Below are 24072 nucleotides of genomic sequence, written 5' to 3' on the forward strand. Positions count from 1 at the left end.
TCCATAGTAGAAGGAGCAGGAAGTGGCCTCCTCAGCAATGTGTCTTTTTGTTTATTTTTAGAGACAGGATCTCACTGTGTTGCCCAGGCTGGAGTGCAGTGGCACCATCATAGCTTACTGCAGCTTTGAACTCTTGGGCTCACTTGATCCTTCGATCCCTCTGCCTCAGCCTCCCCAGCCTCTGGGATTACAAACACGTGCCACTATATCTGGCTATTTTTTGGTGTTATATTTTTGTAGAGATGGAGTCTCAGTAGGTGGCCCAGGCTATATCCTCGGCTCAAGTGATCCTCCTACTTTGGTCCCCCAAAGCCCTGAAGTTACAGGCATGAGTCACTGCACCTGGCCAATAATGAGTCTTTTTGAAACACATTTATTGAGAGATAATTTATGTCTTCTAGAATTCACCCATTTATATTGGACAATTAAGTGGTATTGAGTAAATTCATATAGTCGTGCAACCATCACCATTATCTTAACTGAGACTGCTTTAGTATTGTACCATTTAACTGTCTCATGCTTCAGGGAGGACAGCAGGCCCCACATGTCACTTTTCACACTCTTAGCACTGGTTGTCTCCTTGCAAGGCCTCCTTTAGCTTGCACCAAAGACTCTGAACCTGGGCTCAACCTGCCGTGTCTATAACTAACTGTGCCAATGAGCTCCCTCTTCTCAGAAGATCATGTTGTCCCTCCTGAAGATTCCTATTATGCATCAATCCAGAAAAGAAAAAAAGTACACATTGGAATCCTTATTTGGGAAGGAAAAGAAACTTCTCTTTTGGGTTGAAATTTCTCCATCGGAATCTGGCCATACGTGGTTTGAATCTGAAGCCATTCTTCATTGCATTCTTTGGGGTTTATTGCATAACTTCTAGTAAGCTATGCTGGAGAACTTGGCTGAACATTAATTTGAAATATTTTAAGTTTTTGGCAGACTTTTGGACTAAGATATAGCATGACTTTGGAGTCCACCTCCTTAATTAGAAAATACATATAGGCTGTGTGGCCCCTTTCAAATGCCCTTACATGAGTGATCTTTGGAAGGGGAACCCTGATAACAGATGAATGGTAGGGGGAAGCTGGAGCTTCTACCAGGAATCAAAGACCCTCTTTCTGTTTCTCAAGAGCCAGAATATCTGCATCTTTGGGATTCACTGTCTCCTTAATTTTTTCACTGACTTCCTCTGCTCACATACAGCACTCATAACTACCATACCTGAAATCACATGAATGAAAGCCAGAAGCCCACCACCAGGTAATGCTGTCTCCACCTCTTTGGGTTGCAGTTCTGGAGATGAGTGGGTAGTGGCGGCTAGTGCCCCGCTGGTCCAGGACCGGATGTGGTTCGTGTGGCTGCTCCTCCAGCAGGGCTGTTCCTGGGCCAGTTCTCAGAGAAGGGGCTTGTTGCTAAGCCAGCTCCTCCAAAATGAGCACTCCTGTGACCTCACGGAGCCAAGACGACAGACCACTGGAGTGTGGCTATGGTCCAAATCAAAGACGATAAAAAGAGAAGAAAAAATAGAAGAACATCTGCTAAGCTGGAAATAATTTAAGTCAGAGATCTCCTAGCTTTGCAAAGTTGCAGAACTTTCTTATGATAGGCTAATTCTAGAAACGTCTTCCCACTCACTCCCTAAAGATTTAAAATTGGAATTAGCTTTCTTTCGTACGTTTCAGAAGACTTCCCCAAACGCATAGTATCTCCAGTAACATCCAAAGGTATGACTCCCCATCCCCACACCTTGAATGTGAGAATATCAAAATGCGTGTGTGTGTGTGTTTTTTTTTTCTTCTAAAGACCTTTTTTAAGCATTGCAAAACCCAGTAGCCAAGAGTCTAAGATCCAGTCAGAGTCTGAGCCAGCACTCTCTGGTTGGCAAGAGCATGTGGTTAAATATTCAGGAATTTAGCAAGTCAGCTATTAAATCATTGGTAGCTTTCAGTCAGCCATGGCAGGACTATTTACACCATGAAAATTGGCAAATGCTAAAAAGTCTATTCCTTCACCTTTTTTGTTTGTTTGTTTGCTCCAGAGAGCTGGTTTACCAGAATATACGTGATTCAAATCTGGTTTCAGCGACCTATGAGTTGTCTGCCTGTGGGTTTGTTATTTAATCTCTCAGTACCTTAGTTTCCTCATCTGTAAAATGGGGACGATGACAGTATCTATCTCATGGAGGGTTTCTGTGAGACCTGCAAGAGGTAAAGTGTAGGTAAAGCTCTTGGAACATTGCACTGGTTACCATATAACTAAAAGAACAATTGTATCTATCTTACAGGGAATTTCTGTGAGACCTTCACCAGGTGAGCAGAGACAAAACTCTTACAACATACTCAGTCAACACTGGTGACTGTACAGCAGAGCCCTAGCCAAGGCAAAGGACCCCTGCTCTACCCACTCAGAAGGACAGCCCAAGAAAGCGCCTTCTGCAGAGAAGCAATTGCAGCAATTCAGGCACCGTCATCTCATCAGGAAAGGTCATAAGGTTGGCATTAGGGACACAAGAAACAACAGCCTAATTTAAAAAGAAAAGCTTTCAGAAACATAGATTTTCTGCCTCCTTGCTTCCAGAAAACTCTCCCCAAAGCCACGAAGGCATTTATAATTGTAGGAACAAGAAATGAACAAGGGCAGAGACTGAAGTCATTTTCGTTAAGGAATCACAGGCAGAAATGCTGCCTCCAAGGACGGCAGCGTTTTTTTTCCTCACAATGGTCTTTAAAAAGAAGCCTTCATGCTTGTGGTTGGCATGTGCAGAAGGGCAGATTCCTAGCATGGAGCCCCTCAGTCATCCTGGGAAGATGGTCTGTGCCTTGAGTTGCAGGAGGGGTCAAGGAATTCCCCTCATTCTCTCCTGTTTTTGAGGAACAAGGCTTCCAGGTGTCCAAGCTCAGGTGGCAGTCTCAGCACCAGAGAGATGATGAGAGCAAGGTGAACCAGAGGTTGCCTTAGAGGGAGTCCCATGCCTGAAAGCCTAACCCTTGTTCCTCGGCCAGACTCAAGGCCCACCCTCATAACGTGCTGTGTTTGAATCCTGACTGGATGGCTTAGAACTGCTTATTGCCTTTGAGCTTGAAACCTCTCCTCTCTGCATGGCAGACAAGGACACCTGTCCTTCAACCCACGGTGTTACTAAATGAGGCCTGGCAGCTACTGAATGCTCACACAATTTCATGTATCTTCCCTTCATTTTTTTTTTCCTTTCTAACTTCCCTTCCTGCCCAGCCTGTGAGCAATCACAGAACTCATGAGAAATACATGACACTGTTTCCCTGCCCTCTGCTTCTCAGTCTCTGGTTTGCTCAGTAACACACGTCCGCCAGGGGTGCCACGCAGCTCACTGACCACTGCCAGGGACCGATGCTGAGCTCATCAGCCAGCTTCCTTTGATTCCTTCTTCGATGAGATGCACTTCTTTGGTGGAGGCAGGGAATAATCTAATAAAGAAATTACAAATTCTGATAAGTGCGTGAGAAAAGCAAATGCGATGCTGAGAATTTCACTCCATCTCAGTAGCAGGAGGCGCAGGACTGCTGCCCTGTGGATGCTGTGCAGAAAAGACCACACGAGGGGGTGACTTTAAGCTGAGACTTGCCAGATGACAGCGAGACAGCTCCAAGGGAGCAGATCCGGGAGAAACACAAACTCATACACGCACATACACACTTCCATGCACACATCCACACACGCATGTAGACACTCACACTTGCACACATACAAACACACACTCAACACATACACCCCACGTACACGCACACACATATACATATACACACGTGTACTCATACTTGCACACATACACAAGCACACATACACTCATACTCACACAGATACACACACACATACATTCACACATATACACACTCACACTCGTACACATACACACACTCATATACAAAGACACACACTGTACACACACACGTAGAAAGACACAAACACATTTGCACACATACATACTCATGCACACACTTGCACACACGGTCACACATATACACACATGCACACACATACACTCACGTATACACACTCACACTCACATACACAGACATACACACTCATACACACATACCTGTACACACACACGTGCACTCACAGACACATGAACATGCACACACACATGAACACATTCACAAGCATACTTACACACCCACACATGTTGTGCCAGGAGCCCAGCAAGAGGCAGGACACTATGGAATCCTAATCAAACGTAAGAAACCAAAAGTACCACTGAATTCTTGACAATGGTTAGAGTAGCACCAGCTCTCCCCTTTATTCCCTAAAGTTTTCAAAAATGAAACAAAGCCACAAAGGCAAAAGGCCTTGGAAAGGGGCATGTTTGAGGACCAGAAAGGCCGCGTGGCTGTGGGAGTGAGAAAGGCCCCTGCAGTGAGCAGGTTCTATCAGGCAGGGCTCATGGACCACGTTATGGAGTTTGGATTTTATTCCAAGAGTCTTCTTGGCATCTGGGTGGTCAGAATAATCTCGCTCCGCCTCCCGCCATGGCTATGTAGATCCAGTCCCAGAACCCGAGGCTGTGTGTTTCCACAGCAAAGGAGAAGGCAGGCTGCAAAGGGAATTTAGGTTGCTGCCTGCTGACCCTAAGAAAGGGAGATTCTCCTGGATTTCCCTGGTGGGCCGTGTCATCGCGGGTCCTTGAGAGCAGAAGCGGAAGGCAGGAGAGGGAGTCCAAGTGATGTGGCGCGAGAGGATGCGGCCCTTCACTGCTGATTGCTTTGGAAACGAAGAAAGTGGCCACAAGCCTAGAAGCATGGAGGCCTCCAGAAGCTGGGAAAGGCAGGAAGTGGCTTCCACCCTGGAGCCTCCTGAAGAAACCAACCCTGGAAAACCCCTTGATTTTAGCCCAGTAAGACCCATGTTGGACTTTGGTTTCTAAAACAACTAGGTAGTAACATTGTACTGTTTAAACCACTGAATCTATGGTCACCTGTTTCAGCCACAGGAACAGAATGCAGCAGCCTAGTCCCTAGGAAGGAATGGCTCCACTCAATAGACTTCCCCAGGAATGTATCCTTGAGCTCAAGTTGTAAACCCTAGCACAGCATTTCTCAAACAGGCGTGGTTTGACCCTGCAGTGGGGAAGAGGAGGGGAGGAGAGAGAAGGGACATTTGGCAATGTCTGGAGAGAGATTTGGCAATAGCATTTGGCAGGGGGCATTTGGCAATGTCTAGAGAGACATTGGGTTGTGACTGGGGTGGGGAGGTGCTGGTGTCTAGTGGGTTGGGATCAGGAGTGCTGCTAACCATCCTGCAATGCTTTGGACAGCCCTCACAACAGAGATCATCTGACTCTCCCCACCAAATATCAAGAGTGGTGAAGTTGAGAAACGCTGCACAGAAAATGAAATTCTTTAGCCCAAGTAAATGCACAGGTTTTCAAAGGTAATTTTAAGGGTGGAAACGTAGCACACTTTGAGTGGAATTTTATTTTCAGGTGCCTGATATTCCTATAATTTATCCTGACACCAGGTAATAAGGGGCTTGTTCTCCATTCTATTAAAAAATACTTAACAGGTCCTTTAATATGTCAGAAGGTACCGCCCCAAACACCGAGGGACTCACAGGAAATGGAGCGAATTCTCATGGTCCTGTTTTCTATTGATGTCTTCAGATCTTGCTTTTCTCTTCTTGCCTTACAGTGTCTTCTAGCTGCCCTCCACCAGAGGGTACTGGTTAATTCTTTGACACTGAGAAATTCAAATCTGACCCACGTGACTTTTGATCCCTGGAATAAATGAAAGAAAAGACTTGGCAATGATCATGATGATGAGTGGACACAGTTCTTTGTCATTGAACCCCAGGCAGAAAGCCACTGAGCTGAGTGATACGTAGGAAAGTCCTTTGTACATGGTCAAGCTCTAATTTTGCTGCCTACTCTGAGCTTGCTGGAGAATGCTACTGCTAGGGAGAACCCACATTCTTCAAATGTTAAGCTATGCTTAAATCAATGAGCTGGGTGCATTTGCGAAACTATAGGAATAACAACTATCCCTCTGTCTCCTCAGGGGCTTCCTCAATATATTTTATTCAGAGTTGGCACAAGATGAATGGGTCCCAAGAATTTTATAAGACGATCACATAGGATCTCAGTTTGAGGAAGTCAATTTCAGATCAGAAAAAAAGATAAGTTCTTCAAGGGTTTGACAGAAGCCTCATTCAGTGCCAAGGTTCTGAAACTACTCAGACAGACAGACAGACACACACACACACAGAAAGATTTATGCAAACCCCTGTGTGTATCCACTCTCTGTATATATTATAGCCATGTGGTCAACATATTCCCATCAGGTCAATTTGCCATTTCATATACTATTTATTGACAAGTCATTCACTGTATGCCACATTTTGTATTTCATTATTCTACACAAGGGTCCTGTAAGCTAGGGATGGTCATTTTTCCTTTTTCAGGTAAGTAAACAGACTCAGTGCACACTGGTATTTACCTGCTGAGACCAGCAGAAACTCAAACACGGGTGTCTCCTCACTTCATTAGGCTGTGTTTTGGAGAATCCAGAAGTCTTAATAGGAAAACTATTAAAAATAAAAGTCTGTACCTAAAATATAAGGATTCTGGTTACAGCCAAGAATTTCTGGGTATCTTATCCTGACCCACTGAAATCTTAACTTTTTCACCTTAATGTGGCTATCACCTGACTGGACGTGGCTGTTTTTTGGTTATCTTAATCTGCCTTCCTTGCAGCTATAATTGTGTAATCAGCAGCTTACCTTCTTCTCTAAGACATGCCAGAATGGGTCAACAATCCTAGAAGCTGAGTGAGGGCCAGTATAGATTATTTTAACAGTGCTTCCCAAACTATGTTCCAAAGAACATGGAATGGTAAAAAGGGGAGTTATTTGGGAATTCTCTCTTACTAGTGAAAGAAATTTGTGTGCCCACTCTGAATCCAGAGTGCCTTGCGCCGCTAGGCAGTGGAGCTAGTTAGACAAATTTGTAAAGTCATATGTTCCCCCAAGCATTATGTCTACGAGAGAGAACGGTCTTGGTGTATCTCCAGAATGCTGTGAACTGCTGAAGCATGTGGCTGCCTGCTAATGGTACGACTTCATTTCCTGCAATCCTTCTAAGTGTGGGAAGAACACCTGGAAAGCTCACAGTGTTCTGAGGGCCTTCCACCTCCTCCAGCAGCGCAGTATTTTTGGTTGTGGTTGCAGGCCCGTTTGAAGTCCCCTCTATCTGCAGAGCTCATTAGAAGTGAGAAACTGCTTCTCGACTAGCAAATGACAAATTTTCTTCACTTATACAGGTGCCAAAGGAACAGGTCATTATGGGTTGCTCCTGTTTAGATTAATCACAGTAAACACCCGCTCCTGCGTTGACCCATCACTTATCAACAACAGCTAAACGAGGCATTATTTAATCATGGAACCCTGAGCACCAGGCACCCTCTCTGTCCACAGAAACATGACTATCTGGTTCTTTAACAAATATCTGAAGATTTCAGCTGCCAGCAGATATTGATCAATTTCGGAGCTCCTTCCCAAAATCAATACCTGCACACAGCCAGGACTCGAGGCTCTGGGCAAGAGGGAGTTGATGATCTGAACCTCCTTTTAACAGTCAGGTTGCCAGAGAACTGGGTGTCCAGGCTGAGGGATGTGCCCACCTGACTGCCTTCACAGCTTGCCTTCCAAGGTGCTGTCTGCTTGAAGAAGTCAGAGCTGCTCCTAGTGGGTATACATTTATGAACCAAAGAAAAATGTGTGTTGGGCCCCAAACTACATCTTCATCCTTATCACCTAAGCGATTTTAAGTTGATGATGTTTAATGAGATCCACGTCGTTCAGATAGACTTCAAGCTGTGACCCAGCAAGGCAACACCAATTTAGCCTTACTAAACACACCTCCCGATTTTTTTAAAGTACTTCATGCCACATAAATTAGACTGCCATTGAGATAATTGGAACCTTGTGGCTGTTAATTTTTCACAGATACACTATTTTGAAAATAAATCATGAACCATCATCTTTGAATGTTAAAGTTAATTTACATTGAACACACTTTTCTACTTCAAAGCATTCATAGGTGGATATCTTTAATAGATAATTGACAGAGATGGAACCTCCCTTCACTGCCATCAGAGCCACGAACCTAAGATACTCACATCAATCCAAAGTAGCCAGAATCCTTTTGGTTTTTTTTTGTCGATCATCTTTTCTGAACCGGAACTGTCCAAATATTCATCTAAAATAATGGATCAAAGCTGTTGTTCCAGAAAGGATTGCTTTTTGGTGGGGGAGGCATTGGAAGAGTACATTCTGCATTTGCACAGGGGCTATGTGAATTTTCCATAGACAGAATATCTCAGTGACCATTCAATACAAATGAACAGGCTTCTCTGATATATAAAGAACTCAATTACATGTTTCAATAAAGAATGTAAGTGTGCTTTTCTTTTTCACAAAGACCTCCGTTTTTGCCTGCAGGTAGCGTAAACATCAGCACAAAGCAAAGAGCCAAACTACACTCCTGTATCACATTTGATTTCAAAATACTAATGTTCTCCCTCCCAGAGTTGCTCCATGCCCTGAAATGTCAAATAGAAAATATCAAAATTACTGGTAATTCTAAATGGCCAGCTAAGCAGGTGTATGTCTTGATAGTAAAATAAAACAATGTATTGGATGTCAAATAAAAACACATTACACATTACCTAAAATTCATTTCCTCCGCTTCCCACAATTGCATCACCTCCGTCATTTTTCATCAGGCAGAAGGTATAGAGAGACATCTGATAAATAAAGCATAAATGCATTCTGCAATTACAAAATGTTAAATAAAACACCACACATTGTAAGGCAAAGGCAAGGAGGTGTGGAGAGGAAGCAGAAGAACAAAGTTGAACTAATCTACATTCTCCCAAAGTTTCTTGACATCATCCCTGTTGAAATTAAACTGTCTTAGAGGGGCTCTTTATAAGGCATTTTAGTGACTGGAGTGGAAAATAAGCCAACACATTCTAAGTGAGCTCCAAAATATCCAGTTGGAGGTAATGCTTTGCCTGCGTTTGCCTCTGATAAACCATTGGCCTCTGTGGGCTTCTGCCTCACTGGCTTAAGGGGCATCAGCCAGGTGTCTAGCTGCAGCAGGGGTTGTGCCATTGGGAATGACATCATGTGGACAAGATGGCACACGTGGTGCAGTGCAGTTGCTATCAATCTGCACTATAGCAGAGCTTCTCAAATTTTAAAGAGCACACAAATCACCTAGAGATCTAAATAAAACATGCAGGTGACTTTAGCTGGTCTGGGTGGAGCCCAAGATTCTGTCTTCCTAAAGAGCTCACTTGCCATGAGAGTGCTGCTGGCCCTGGGGCCACACTTTTGGTAGTGAAGCTCCATGGTACAAAACATTTCTGAGTCTACAGAAAAACAAGACACCAGAGAGGTGGGTTATCTCTTAGAGCATAAGATTTTATCTGTAAATTTGCCATAGGCTTCATGAGATCTGCAGTGAAAATCAGGCCACTATTAAAGCAGCACAATTGAAAATGCCATTTTTAAAGATATAATTGAAAGGAAAATGATGCCCATCACCTGTATTTGATTCTTGATTGTAAAAGAAGGCAGATCGATAGACAGTGTCTCCAGAATGTGGTTCCTGCATAGGTTATTCATTGCAGCAAAGGTAAACTATGGAATGTGTATTCCACACTGAATTATCTGGGGCTTTGACAAAATGTGATCATATTCGAGTCATCTGTTCACATGGACAGTGGCTCTTGGCAGTGAAAGGACTGAAGTGGGCTCCTTCTTGCCTCTCCCTTTCATTGTTATTATGTTGATGATTTGCCCCATTTCTTCTGTCTTCTCTCCATGAGACTGACTTAGCAATACGAACCCACAAATTACAAATGGTACCAAAAATGATAGCAAGGATTGGTTGAGTATTGCTGGGGAGTGGCATGGAATCTGGCCAGCTCTGTTGCCTCCTGCCCACAGATGGCGGTTACCCGTGGGGTGGGACGAAGTGGAACTGGTTGGATCCTGTGGCATTCTTCCATAGTTTGTCATCAGTCTCCACTTTCTTTTCGTGGTTCCCTGTCTTAGTTGCCTCATTGAACCCCTGTTGAGGATCAACATGGATGTCTGACCCAACGAGGGGAAGGACACATCCATTACTGCCTCTCGGCTGCTAACCAGTTCTCCCCTGTGTGGAGTTTAACAGCAGAATTCAAATCATTACTCTTCCTTACTTTTTCCCTGAAGATGTCCCTTCTCCAAGATCTCCCCATGCCTGACCCTCGCTAGACCTTTAGTTAAAAGGCGAGCTTGCTTTCAATGACGGGGACTTGCTGGCTCTTCCACTACCATGGATCAAATTTGCTTTTCAAATGCCATCGCTGATGGTCTTGATGTGTTTTCCTGTTGCTTGTGTCACTCAGCGGGGTCTAGTTCAGCCTGGAAACATTCCCTTTGACTCTCTGTGATGTTTTCAAAGGTAGGAACAAACCCCGTCCTTTTTTATTCTAACCTGCCACAGTGGCAGGTTAAGCTGTGATCACTGGTGGGAGTGAAGATGAGAGGAAGAGAAGGTCCCCTGAACTTCTCGTACTTACTTTCCCAGAGACCACATGAGTTGCTCTGCAACCCAGAAGTGCAGCTCTGAGCCAATCCTCATTTAGGACCCGTGCTTGTGTAACAATATGTTGGGGGAGATGGTTCTGATCGTCAAATAGAAAGGACTCACACTGACCCTCAGAGGTGAGCACGCAGGGCTCCCGTAGTACACTTTGTTAGTCTGCTAGTGGCCTTAGCCTCCTACTCCCCATGCCCAGCGAGAACCCCCTGCCCGCCACACTGAGTGTCATAAGGAGCCCTTGATATCAGCCTGTAAACTCTTCAGTGTCATAGAAGGATGGTGGGGAAGCCAAGTGCTGCAGTGGACGGAGAAGACTAGCTAGGGAAAGAAGCAGGCAGGAGGTGAGATCTGCCCAGCCTGTCCTACAGGCTGAGTTTGGAGCTGTCAGCCATCACTCTTATGGGAGATGAGAACAGCCACAGAGGGAGGCTGGTGAGGGGTCCTGGAGCAAGAACGATGACTCAGAGAGACCACCAGCCCTGTCACTGCTGCATTCATGGACTGTTGTGCTATGTGGCTGGAATGAAGGAGCCAACAGGCTGAGCAAGGGGCTGTGGGTGTGGGGCCCCAGATCCACACAGAGAAACACTCCCCATTGCATAATCTCCCACCTGCCCAGGGACTCCAACTGGTTCAGTTCTTAATGACCTTGTGGACTTGGAGCATAAGGATGCAGATGCAGCCCCCTTTGTCCGGATGCTTTTAATATTCAAGATGGCAGCGAATGTCTGTGTTAAAAGTAGCCATGGAACCCGAAGATCATTAGCAGAAGGCAGCACAATTTCTGGGGCAGACAGTCATGGAAAATGTGGTTTGGAAGCCAGGTACGCATTTTCAGCTGTGAGATTCATGCTGAACTCGGTCCCCAGAGCAGGCCGCCTCTCACGTTTTCTCCTGTTTCCCAAAAGTGCTCTGGACATGACTAGTTCTCACTGCTCTGGTCTCTTTATTGATGTCATTCATTTATTGCACACTTTGAGCCAGGAATCATCTTAAGCAGTTTTCCATGTTGCAGGTGGGCTGACTTGCAGGAAGGCGCAAGAAGTTAGATAACTTCACAGCTAAGATCACAGAGCTGGGGATGCGTTGTGGATCCCTGAAGTCTGACTCACGCTCCCACACCTTGAGCCATTTGCTAAGCCAGCTCAGTTCTTCTTTTAAGCCTCCAGGTAGAAGGCAAATCCTAGAAAGGAGGTCCTGTGGAACACAGCACAGTTCTCACTGCTGTAGATGGAGAGTAATGGAAAATCCCCAAGCTGTATTGAAACCTATAGACAATGAGTTATTGACCAGCTAATCATGGTAAACACTCGACACAGGAGTAGAGATAGTAATTAGGCCTTGACTCCTGAATTCCAAGGAGAGAGAATAGTGAGAATGCAGAGACCAACATTTTAGGATATGCCTTAGTTTCTGCTGACCATCTCCAGGTGGGACACCAGAGGGGTCTCCATTCTCAACATCCCTGTGGGCAACCGGCTCATTGCTTTTTCTTTACAAAACTAGGTTGAGCCTTGGCCAACATAATGAAAATATCAGAAGCAATAAATAAATATCTTGTCAAGTGGCTGATTAATGTGTTCTCATAATTGGATACACAGTGAGGCTCAGCTGAAACAGTCACAGACGACTGTTAACCAGGCACTAAATTGCCACACAGGGAGCATTGGGTTGCATTAAAATCTATTCCATGAGATCAATACGACACCACTTGTTTCTTCTCTTACTTGGAGGTTTCGACCAGCCATTTCCAACATCACCTCATAATTGCTCTTACAGCCAAGAGAGCCGTGAGCACACAGTGGGCACTCATATGTGTTTGCCAAATAAATTGTGCTGGTTACACTGTTCAAAGTGATGCTTTATTGATTACTCCATCTTCAGGAAACCAGGAGGGTGAGCAGCTTATTAAGGGCAGCACAATATCTGGAGAAATTCCTGTCCCCCTCTAGGCCTGGTTTGCAAAGTTTCTGCTGCAAATAATACAGCTATTTAGACCAACAGCAAGTATGAAGAATGGCTTTTCCAAGCTCAGGGAGGTCCAAATCATTCATGCACGCCCTGTGGATTCTCAGGTTGCTTCTAGGTCCTGCTCGTGTTTCTAAATTAGATCCTCAGCAAACAGCATAAAGAAGTAGTGGGAATTACCCGTTCCTTAAGGCTCCCACCTGAGTTCCCCGTCAAGAACCCTCCTCTGGCCCATGTTGACTCTGCTCACTTGTTGCCACTGCCCATGGGACCGACCCACAGCATCGTTTCTGCCCCATGTGAGGGCCACACACATGTGAGGGCCACACACGTGAGCTTTTGTCCCAGCTTGTCTGAGGGTTCAGGTACGATGACAGCACACAGGCCAAACCCAACCCACCACTTGATTTCTTATTACCTGTGAGCTAAGAATGTTTTTTATGCTTTTTAAAAGACTTTATATTTTTAATATACTTTTAGATTTATGGAATAATTTGGCAGGTAGTACACAGAGTTCCACATATCTTTCCCTGCTACCCACGGGGCCTGGCGCACACGTTTTCCTATTACATCTTACACTAGTGTTGGACGTTTTCTAAAACTAACAAACCAGCACCGATACATTATTATGAACCAAAGTCCATACATGACATTAGGGTTCACTCTTGGCACTGTACCTTCTATGGGTTTTGACAAACGTATGATGACATGTATCTACCGTTACAGTATCGAGGAAGGTACTTCCATCACTCCCCAAGTCCCCTGAGCTTCACTTATGCAATAAACCAAAAGTCCCCTAATATTTCATGGCATGTGAAAATTGTATCACATTTATATTGCAATGTCCATAAATAGTTTTATTGGAACCCGGCACCTCTGTTAACGTATTGTCAATGGTGGCTTCTGCTCTACTCAGCAGATTTGGGTACTTGCAACAGAGACCATGTGGCCTGCAAAAGCCAAAAATGTTTACTCTCCGGGCCTTTGCTGGAAATGTTCCCTGACCCCTTGTCTAGACCATCAGTTCTGGAAAGTCCAATTTGTCGCCTCTCAGCACTTAGTGAGGGGATTTGATCGCAGTCAGTTTCCTAATTTAAGATCCAAAACCTCCTCTTAGAAATGTTAACAATTGTTTCCATTGTCAGCTGTCTCCCAGAGTCCTAGAATCCCTTCTATCATTTTTCTGATTGTCTTTATTCTTGACTGACGTCTTGATTTCTTCAAATAGTGAACCTTCGATGAGAGGTGAGCCTAGAGGATTAACTTTGCCCAGAGAAAAGACAGGCCCTTACCCAGCTTCTTGATGGCCAGCTCTGAGCCCGGGGCATACACTGTTTGGTAAGAGTGTCATCGTTTACTGGGGGACCTTGAGCCACATGGTAACAGCTCACCCTCCCTCCGGAGAGCCTGGAAACCAAAGGCTAAGTGACCATCCTCGGTAAGTACCTGAACCCCAAGGCTCAGGCAGACTTTGCTGGTTGGTGACACTGACTAAGCGCTCTCAAATATCCTCGCCAGAGGAGTAAATGCTGTCTGGTATGACTCCACCGAGAGGGACAAATGGAGCTCGCACCTGAGTCCCCTGGACCCTGCCCTATCTATGCCTGTCTTCTCCGGGCTGATTTTAACCTGAGTCCCTTCATCCTGATAAACCATGAGCATGAGCATGACAGCTCACATTCCATGAATTTGTCTAGTGAATTATTAATTCTGAGCGTGGTCTTGGGGACCACCCCATACACTAAAGGTGGGGTGTTGTTGAACTGTGAAGTTAATCAGACATGAAGCAGCACGCTTGGTGGCAGAGCGTTCCAAAATCATCTCTACTGGGGGTGGCAAAGGGGAGGTCCCCTCCAGGTCATACAAGCAGAGCCTCCTACTGCCACCTGTCTCTGCTGTCCATATTGTGAGAAGGAGAATCTCTCTCCTTTCCTTAGTTTATTTTTGTCTTTGCTGTTTTGAAGTAGATATCATCACTTCCATTTTATTTCCTTTTTTTGTCTTTGAGACAGGGTCTTGTTCAGGTATCTCACTGATGATGGAGTGGAATGGCGGGATCACAGCTCACTGCAACCTCAGCCTCTCAGTGTCAGGTGATCCTCCCACCTCAGCCTCCCAGGTAGCAGAGACTAAAGTCCCACACCACTACGTCTGGCTAATTTTAGTAATTTTTGTAGAGATTTTTTTTTTATAAGTTGCCCAGGTTTGGTCTCAAACTCCTGGGCTCAAGCAATCCACCTGCTTCAACTTCTTAAAGTGCTGGAATTACAAGCGCGAGTCACCGTGCCCAGCCCATCGCTTCCATTTTAAAGATGAGGAAACTGAAGCTAAGAGAAGTTAGATAGCCTGTCTTAATTTCAAGGTCAACAAGTAGCAGAACCAGAAAAGCCCAGAGCTAAACAAACATGAAAGCCTTTTGTTTGTTTGTTTGTTTTTTCAACTACAGATTAACTTCCAAACTTCCAGGAGCCTCCTGGCTACAAACTAATTTTTGGTCTTTTTATTACAGGCTTATTTCGACCAAGTGGGACCTAGGAGAAAAGTTTTGGAAAAGATTTCGCAGTTCATGTTTGATAAGATTTGTAAGAGTGAGATAAAAATACAGGGCTTTCTTTTCTAATTAGAGCCGAATGTCAGAATGAACTGGTAGCAGGTCACTGTGACCCATAAAACTCGGCTCTTTATAGAAAGTTTTCGCTGTTATTGTTTTCACTGAAAAGATCTTTTAGAAACCTGGAAAATGCAAAAGAGAAGAAAGAAGGGAATACTCACCCAGTGTCTGTGAGGCAGATGCAGTAGGCCTCACTTTTTTGTGTCTTTTCCCCACTGTATGGATGAGGGATAATTTATGATAAAATTATTTCATTTTGATAATCATTCATTAGCTGTGAGAGTTGCTCTCAGTCCTGACTGTGGAATAGAGTCAGAATCTCTGGGCATGGGCCAGCCCCCTAGAGGAATGCAGCACAGAGAACCATCCTAGATTCAACTGTGCAGGGTATCCAGTTAGAATGCAGTTAGATGCGGGGTGCTTATCTCATACGGTTCTTTTAAAGACTCCGATGTCCAAATGATTCTCCTGCCTCAGCCTCCTCCTGAGGAGCTGGGATTGCAGGCATGCACCACCACGCCCGGCTCATTTTGTGTTTTCAGTAGAGACTGGGTTTCACCATGTTGGTCACGCTGGTCTCAAACTCCTGACCTCAGGGGACCCACCTGCCTAGGCCTCCCAACGTGCTGGGATGACAGGTGTGAGCCGCTGCCCCAGGCCAATACCTTAAATTCTTAAGTGTATCTCTTATTAAGGCTAAAGGCTACTTTTTTGTAACACCAAGAAAGCATATCTGGGAGGTAAATTTCATGAGTGTGTGTCACTCCCACACATGTGGGAGTGGGGTCCTTAGTTTGCTCCGTCTGCTTCAGAACCTTCGCAGTTGCTGCTCTATTTCCTTTGGGCAGGAGTGTGACAAAAAAGCAAGCTGGGGCCATGCTGATTTGTATTTGTTTTTATGTAGCCATATTTTTCTCTTCCTGAAAATGATCTAGTATTTTGCATTTACCCTTATTTTATTATTTTAAATACTTTCCAAGATGTGTCTAAATCTGGCCCAAATCTGGCCCATTTTTTACTGGTTTTCTTTGAAATTTGGTGAACGCTTGCCGCCTGTGTTCTCAGATCTTTGTTACAGTTCCAGCAATTTTTCTATAATTATGTCATTGATGATTGATTCTATTTTGGTAGCTTTGATATTCTCCTTAGAAAATATCTATAATTCCTAGCAAGGGTTTTCTTATCTATAATTATCCGTTTATAATAGCACATCGTTAACTTTTTCATCAGTATTGTGTGAGGGCTTCTCAATTTTTCAACTTTTCTCTGCGCCTCTATAAATATTTTAGTGGAAACTTGGGAGATACTGATTTAGGGCAGGGTGCTGACCAGATTTTATCTGAAAACTCCATTGCTTGGCTTGATTTGGGGACTTGAGAGAGCCCTAAGGAATCCCAGCTTGACTTGCACCTTAAACAAATCCTACTCTCCAAACAGCAATAAGAACCCAGTTTTAACAGTGTAATAGAGAGGTTATTTCCCTTATGCTAAGTAAATGCGGTCTACTAATCATATGGCGTTTCACACTAATTCATTCTGTAAATATTTATCAGTCACCTGCAGACCAGGCACGTATCTAGTTCTTGGGATAGAAAACAAAGGACAGAATCCCTGATCTCATGGAGGAGGCAGACGATAAACAAAATAAATAAGTTACAGAGGATGTTAAAAGGTGCTCAGTACTTAGGAACAAAATAAAGAAAAAGGATCCAAGGGGCCAGGCAGGGAGAGGCGCAGCAGCCAGTGTGTGCAAAGAACAGACTTTAGGAGTTGTCAGTTTGTGTTCTTCGTTCGGTTTTTAGTTTCTGACACTCAGGAACCAAGACCAACTGCCTGTTTGATTATGCTGCCTGTACAACTTTGCCTTTCATGTCAAGTAATCATTTCAGAAATTACCTAGTTTGAGACCTTGTCACATCAACAACTTTACGGCAAAGTGAGTGACGTTCTGAGCAATCGCTCCTTCCCTGGATTAAGCAATCACCTTGAGGCTCTTCCCTTCCGACTTCCACTGCTATATCAATGAGCTTTCATGGGAATATGCCTTTGCATAATCTAAATAATGCGACAAACAAACAAAGCAAAAATATCTGTTCCACCCATATCCTCTACCGGCGGCAAGAAGGATGTCGGCTGTAGGGCATCCCAGCTGCTCCCCAGCTCCCCTTTTCTCAAGGTTGTGTTGGCCTGAGAGTGGGTTGGGAAGTTCAACAAGCAGTGAACACCAAGCATACTAAAGGATCCCAGAAAGATCATTCGTTTTTCCTAGTGTTGGCGATCTGGGCAATATTGCACTTTTTTTTTTTTTTTCTGCCTGGGGAATATTAGCAGAATAATCCCTCCACCCAAATGTCTGCACTCTAATGCTGGGAACCTGAAATGTCACCATACATGCTGAAAGGGCCTTTGTACATATGATAAAGTTTAAGGATTTGGGGCACTCTGAGCTATCTGGGTGGGCTCCAGGTAATCACAGGAATCCTTGTCAGGGGAAGAGGGAGTCAGAGTAGGAGGTGTGAGGATGGAAGCAGAGGTGGGAGTGACGTCATTGCTGCCTGTGAAGACGGAGGAAGGGGCCATGAGCCAAGGTGTGCAGGTGGCCTCTGGAAGCTGGGAAAGGCAAGGAAACAGATTTTCCCCTGGAACCTCCAGATGTCTAACCCCCAGAACTGTAAGAGATTGAATTTGTGTTGTTTTAAACCACCAAGAGGGTGGCAATTTGTTAGAGAAGCCACAGGAGACTTCTGAACGCTAGGAGCTCGGCTGTGGCAGGCATGGGAGACTCATTGGAGGGTCCTTAGAAATGCACACTGGGCACTGAGCCACGTTTCTTATGGTCCCTGAGCTCAGCTAAAGGCCTGCACCCCACACTCTGGGATTTGAGTCTGCCTTGCCGTCTGCTGTAGCGGTGCCCTTTATTTCTGGGGCAGATCTCAATATTTGTGGATTTACTCAGATAAATGTGGTTGGACAGAAGCACTGTGTTAAGAGAAGGATACTGGGAAAGAGCCTGTCTTCACATCCGACTTCATGCCAGGCTTGGCCTTTCACAGAGTAGCTTTGGAATTTCCCACACTGCCTACCAGAGAACTATGTCCAAGACAAGCCCTGTAGTTTAAGCTTCTTTAGCGTCACAGGGGAGCCCCTCTGCCTGGGAATCTGCATTTTAGCATGCTCCCCACACCCCTGGGGGATTCCAATGCATCTGAAGTCACAGAGATTGCTGCTCTGCAGCTACTTTGGCCGCGTGGCCACGAGTCCTGTGACCCTGGGGCTCACTCTATCCTGGTATAACATGGATGTCATAAGGGAACCACCATTTCACATTGTCCCTGTTTTCTTTCTGAGCAGCTGAGAAAAGAAAAACCTGCCTGTGTGTATCTGAGAATTGAACCAGGAATTCGTTGCGAGCCGTCGGACCCTCCAGCTACTGAATCAGAGCAAGGAGAGAGCGTCTGAGGATGCTGCCCCCAGGAGACACGGGAGTGGTGTGTCGACTGCAGAGCTGTATTGATTATATGGGAAGGCACCTCATTCCCTGCATGGGCATCTTTCCTGCATGTCTGTTCTCCTTAGTCTTGGAGCTGACTGCCTATGCGGAGATCACCTGTTAGAAAGTGGCAGTTCTGGGTAATATAAAATTGATCAATTCAGTGAGTGAAGACTGTAGAGGTGGTGAATCCCCTGTCCAGATCCCGGTTCCCCTTGGGCGGAACCTTCCGGGGAGTCCAGATGCTACTGGCACTAACCTACTCTGTCTGCCTTCTCTCTTCCTTCTGCAGAGAACACACTGAAAATTGCAGACGGGCACAACATCCTCCCATTCGCAACGACTGTAATCAGATGTCCTTTCTCTTCAAGCAAAGAGAGAACCTTTTGGGACAGGAGCGTAACACACCAGCTGTACTGTGAGGATTAAATCTTTGTGCTAGAAGAATGATTTATGCTCCAATAAAGCCAAACAAAACCTGATTGGGTAGGGTGAGACCACCAAAAATTATGTTCACAATGAAAAACAGAACGAGAACTAATTACCCGGGTGCAGTGTCCCATTCAGCTATAATTCTACAGTCAATTAGTATTCTGTTTAATTGTACAATTAATGAACATATAAATTAAATTCATAGTTTATTTCTACCACTAAATTACTTATTTGAATTGCCTCTTTGGAAAAAAAAATAAGCGACTCAAAGCGCACATTATTAAATGAGTTGGTAATGCACATTCCGGGCACGCCTTAATTGTAAAACAATTACTCCACTATTACGGCTGGGATGTTGCTTGTGTTATTGGGAACTGAATAATTTAATTTTCTCTTATCAAATGAACAGGTAATAGTTTCACTGACTAACACACAATTCTCCTGGCAGTTTTCAAGACTTGCATGTGCAGATTTCATGCCATCCAAAGCACAGAAAGGCAGCTCATGAGAAATGGTGGTTTTGATAGAACCTACGGGAGACACCAGCATGGATGGATGGCTCCTGCTCTTGTTTGGGATGGTGAACGAGCGGGAACTGGCAAGGATGGCTCCTGCTCTTGGTGGGGGTGGTGAATGAGCTGGTAAAGCAAGGCCAGGCATTCCCCAGCCCTCACTGGCTGGTGAGTGCAGGAGAGACATACGCCACCGCAAAGCAATCTTCAGTGGTATGCGTCCTCCCCTCGGCTCCCTGGAAAGCTCCTCTCAAAGAATATCTGAAAATCCAGAGATGGGTGGGTGTTCATGTGTGCTCGTAGATGAGGTCCTGCCTCCAGGCACTGCCACTGCACCATCGTTGCCCCCAATGTGCCTCTGCTGCCCACGTCCGTGTTTGTGTGGACTGGTTCTCACCCAATCACTACGGCACTGAAACCCTTGACATTCGAGGTTCAGTGATGTCCTCAAATGTCTAAGTTGTTAGAAGAGGGGGTGCGGTGGCACTGTCTCGTGTGCTTCAGAGGGGTCCTGAAGCCGTGCAGAATTTAGTGAGGTGGCAGAGTTCATCGGTCCTGCCATGGCCCCTCCACTCCTGACTCCCCAGCCCATGCCCTGCTGGTCCCTGGACACACACAGCACCTTTCCTCTGTTTCTTCTACCAGGATGGATCTCCCTCCAGCAGAAGTCCCCTTTGGTACCTCAGGTTTCTACCCCAGGGGTCCTGACAGCTCTCTAGATATTCTCCCTGTGTGTGTGTTCATCCTGGGACTCCCAATATATAAAATAAAATCCTTGTTACATTCCACTGTAAAATCATGCAGGCTGCATGGACTCCAATTCCAGCTCTGGCATCATCCGTGCAGGTGACCTTGGGCAAGACACTCAGTCTATGCCTCGCTTCCTTATCAATGAAATGGAGACAACAGTATTTTCCCTGGTGAGGGAAGAAAGTCATGGGGGAGGGGCGTTCCCGTATGAATAAAGGAACATGTGCATGAAGGAGCCCAGAACATTGCTCAAAAGTGTCCCTTTTGCTATGATGCAATTAGCCTCTGCTGATGTAATTATGATGTAATTTGACAATGCCCAAATGGTGTTGAAAAGCAAAAATTCCATCAAGCCAAATAGCTAAGATGACTAACTCAAACCAGATGTCAGGGAGGGTGGAATTAGACTTGTGTGAAGAAGAAAGTGGCCTTGGAACTGAACTTCCATCAAACCAGTTCCTCTGAGACTCACAAAACCCAGTTATGTGATTGATTTGGTCTGTTTTTCATGTTGGAACAGTCTGAGTCATCTGATAGCAGCAGAAATAATGACACTGGCTTAACTGGCTCTCACCCACCTGCTGTATGTACAGGATGGCTGACTTGAGAGCCAGCGATCTGGGTTTGGAGCAAGTGGTTCCACTGATGGCTTGTCAAAGTCAAAGTAAAAACTGTACGGGACAAAGTTACACAGGCCAGGAAGACTTCTCCAAAGACTATTGCAATAGAGGAGAGAACCTGAGCTCAACTTCCATGATACAAAAGGTGGGAGAGTTTTCCAATGCAGGCATGAGATAGTGGAAAGGATGGGAGGATGCCAGCAGATGGGAGGTTGGTCAATGGGATGTGACCAGCAGGCCGAGTTATTCCTGAGCTTGCAAACGTTCTTTTCCGATTAGGCCACCTGTGTTTTCTAATGTGCATCCATCAGAGAAGGCTCCTATTCTCAGAAACTGGGAGCTTGGAGTGCCACCTCCTTCATCATTTACGTTTCACAGAGACGATTTCCAGGTCTTTGAGAAAGGCATTTTCTGGGTTGTAAAATGAGCCAGAATCTGGACGAAGATTTGTAGCTCCAAAGGATTTATAATTGCACGTTTTCTAAAGTAAATGCTCTATGAAAAGGGAGGTGAGGGGCTGATAGTCAAGATGGAATCTGTCTGAAGTTTCACCAAGCCTAGGGAAGGTGACACTGTCTTGGTCACATGTGAGTGGGCTGTGGGCTGGTGGCTCTGGGACACCACTAGTTGCTCATCCCTGCCATGCTCTCCTCTGCAGCACCAAGGATGAAATTTATCTTTCAAGCAATCAATCCCCCAGCCCTAAATGCCTGAGCCCTAAATTCTGAGCAGTCATCAACGGCTCTGTGTGCTGGTTCTGTTCCTGTTATTAGCTGTCTCTTAATAACCTTCGGGTCAGGGGTGTTATTGATGCTCCAGCTTAATTCAAATTATAATGGGATAAATCATCTGCCATCTCCAATCCTTGTTTATTGAATTTTGTATGATCCATTTAATTTAGGCCCTCCCATCTCTGAAGGTCGAAGCCTATTGGAAATCCGTCTCTTTATCCTCTCATGACCTAATTTATGTTTTTCCCTTTAACTTCTCCACCTACCTTATTGCTGTCACAGCCTCAGAGGCTCCATGAGGCAGAGGCGGAACTGAGAAGATTAACATTTTTATTGCTTTACTTGGTGTCCTATCAAAGACAAGCAGATGCAAACAGACACAGACATTTTTAGATCCTTTGCAGCGTCCCTCTCCAGGACTTTCTATTCTGCCCAGAAAAACATACGTACTCATGTTCCCCCAATAACAATTTCCTGGGCATTGACTCTAGAGGTTTTAAAAATGTTTTTAATGTAGCATACTTTTTTTTAAAAGCGTGGGACCACAGATAGGAACCAAGAACAGACACTTGCCTTTCAAAGAACAGGTCGTCCAGTTGGATTCCAGTGGTCCCCAGGCAGGGTGTGTTAAGTGCTGGATGGAGGTGAAATAAACAGAGAGCAGCTAAGGAGGGATGGATGGGGAGAGGCAGGGTGAGGAAGGAGCCACCTAAAGGATTTGAAGTGGCCCTATTCCCCCTATATGTGGGTTCTATTTGGAAATAAGGAACCTGATGGAGATAAGTGATGGAATATCTCTTGGATATTATATCTTTTGGATAATATAATATTGGATATAATGACACTGGCATTCCCCCCATATGTGGGTTCTGTTTGGAAATATGGAACCCGATGGAGATAAGATAAGTGATGGTGGTAAAGGGATTTCTTGGGAAAAGGTAGAACTGGTTTTGGAAGGGAAAACAAACACAGGAAGAGATCTCAGACAGAAATACTCGTCATCAAACACCAGCTGGGCAATTTGAGTGGGCATGGGCTATCAAGAGGCAGGATAGTGAAGAAATCAAGAAACAAGAAAACCTTTGCCATTCAAAGGCAACCAATCTTTCATAGCTGATCGCAAGGGGCTTGCTTATTATTCATTGAAATCTGAGCCCAACCTTGGAAATATGGACATCAAGTAAGGGCTATTTGGAAGTTTTTTCCAGCCCATGATTTGATGATGCTTAAACAAAGTGCTGTTGCTTGAAGAAAGCAAGTGCTTAGGGTGGGTGTTGGTGGAAGGATCTGGGAGTGCACACCGTGTGTCACTTGCCCTGTCACTGGTAAGCCTCGCAATCCCGGGTCCCCAGTTCACAATGGATGAAGCAGGCTCATCACTGGGCCAATGCCCAGCTCTGCTGACTCACACCATTTAATCACAGGCAATTAGTGTGACTGACAGCCCTAATTAAGCTCTTACCTGAACAGGCTCCTTCCAGCTGCAACCTTGCAGGGAGCAGCTGCCCTACCTTTGATGCCTTTGATTCGGTCCCTTCTTATCAGGGTGGTTTTCCATCTCATCCAAATTTCCTCATCACCTTTAATGAACATTTTCATCCCATTTCTTCTAACGATTTTAAGATGCTGGTGCAAGGCGTTCACTTGAAAAAAAAAAAGTTACTGTATTGTCAGTCAAGCAGGCTCATCAGTACAGAAAGAGGGCTTTGCATCAAAATTGGCAGATGCTTGGAACAGCCTTTGATTTATCAGTGTTTTCATATCTGACAATATTGGTGTTTGGCCATAGAGGCTTCTGAGGGCAATCCTGCCCTTTCTCCATTCTTTAAAAGTGAGACCTAATTTCTTGAGCCTTTGAAAGTAGACTTTTTGGAAGGGATTAATGAAGTACAATTGAAGAAAAAAAATACTTTGCATTTTAAAATATTTGAGCTTTTCTGACTTCTATGATGGAATGCATTTAAAGCACAAATGCACAGTGAAATCTTATGTAACTCCATTCGAGTTGTGGTTCCCTTCAGTTGTGTTGTAAGATTTGGAGCAAAGTTCGTAAGCACCTTGAAGGGTTTTCTCCATCGGTTGCATCAACCAATTTGTATTTCCTATACTGGCTATCTTTTTGGTGATAGTCACAGTGCTCTTGTATATATCTGCTTTGGGGACAAAACAAATATGCAAAGACTTCTTTCGTTGATGTTCCATACTTCACAGAGGTTTTCAATTGAGGTTCATTCTTCTGCTGCTCACTGCCTTAGCTCTTGGGCCTTTCCCTCCTCACATGTCTCGCTTTCCTGGACCAGCCCTGAGCCCCTGGTTTGTGGTTAACTTTAGTGGCCT

At 44.9% G+C, this 24072-nt stretch overlaps 1 long non-coding RNA gene across 1 annotated transcript; it reads right to left on the reverse strand.

Moving 5' to 3' along the window:
* Positions 1 to 231: 231 nt before the first annotated feature.
* LOC112632566 lies at positions 232 to 23089 on the reverse strand. Its single transcript, XR_003121408.1, has 2 exons — positions 23037 to 23089; positions 232 to 3440 (listed from the first exon to the last, which is right to left on the reverse strand). It is a non-coding gene; the product is annotated as an uncharacterized LOC112632566 (long non-coding RNA).
* Positions 23090 to 24072: the final 983 nt, after the last annotated feature.

The sequence above is a fragment of the Theropithecus gelada genome, chromosome 10 (assembly GCF_003255815.1).
Source record: "Theropithecus gelada isolate Dixy chromosome 10, Tgel_1.0, whole genome shotgun sequence".
Classification (NCBI taxonomy): domain Eukaryota; kingdom Metazoa; phylum Chordata; class Mammalia; order Primates; family Cercopithecidae; genus Theropithecus; species Theropithecus gelada.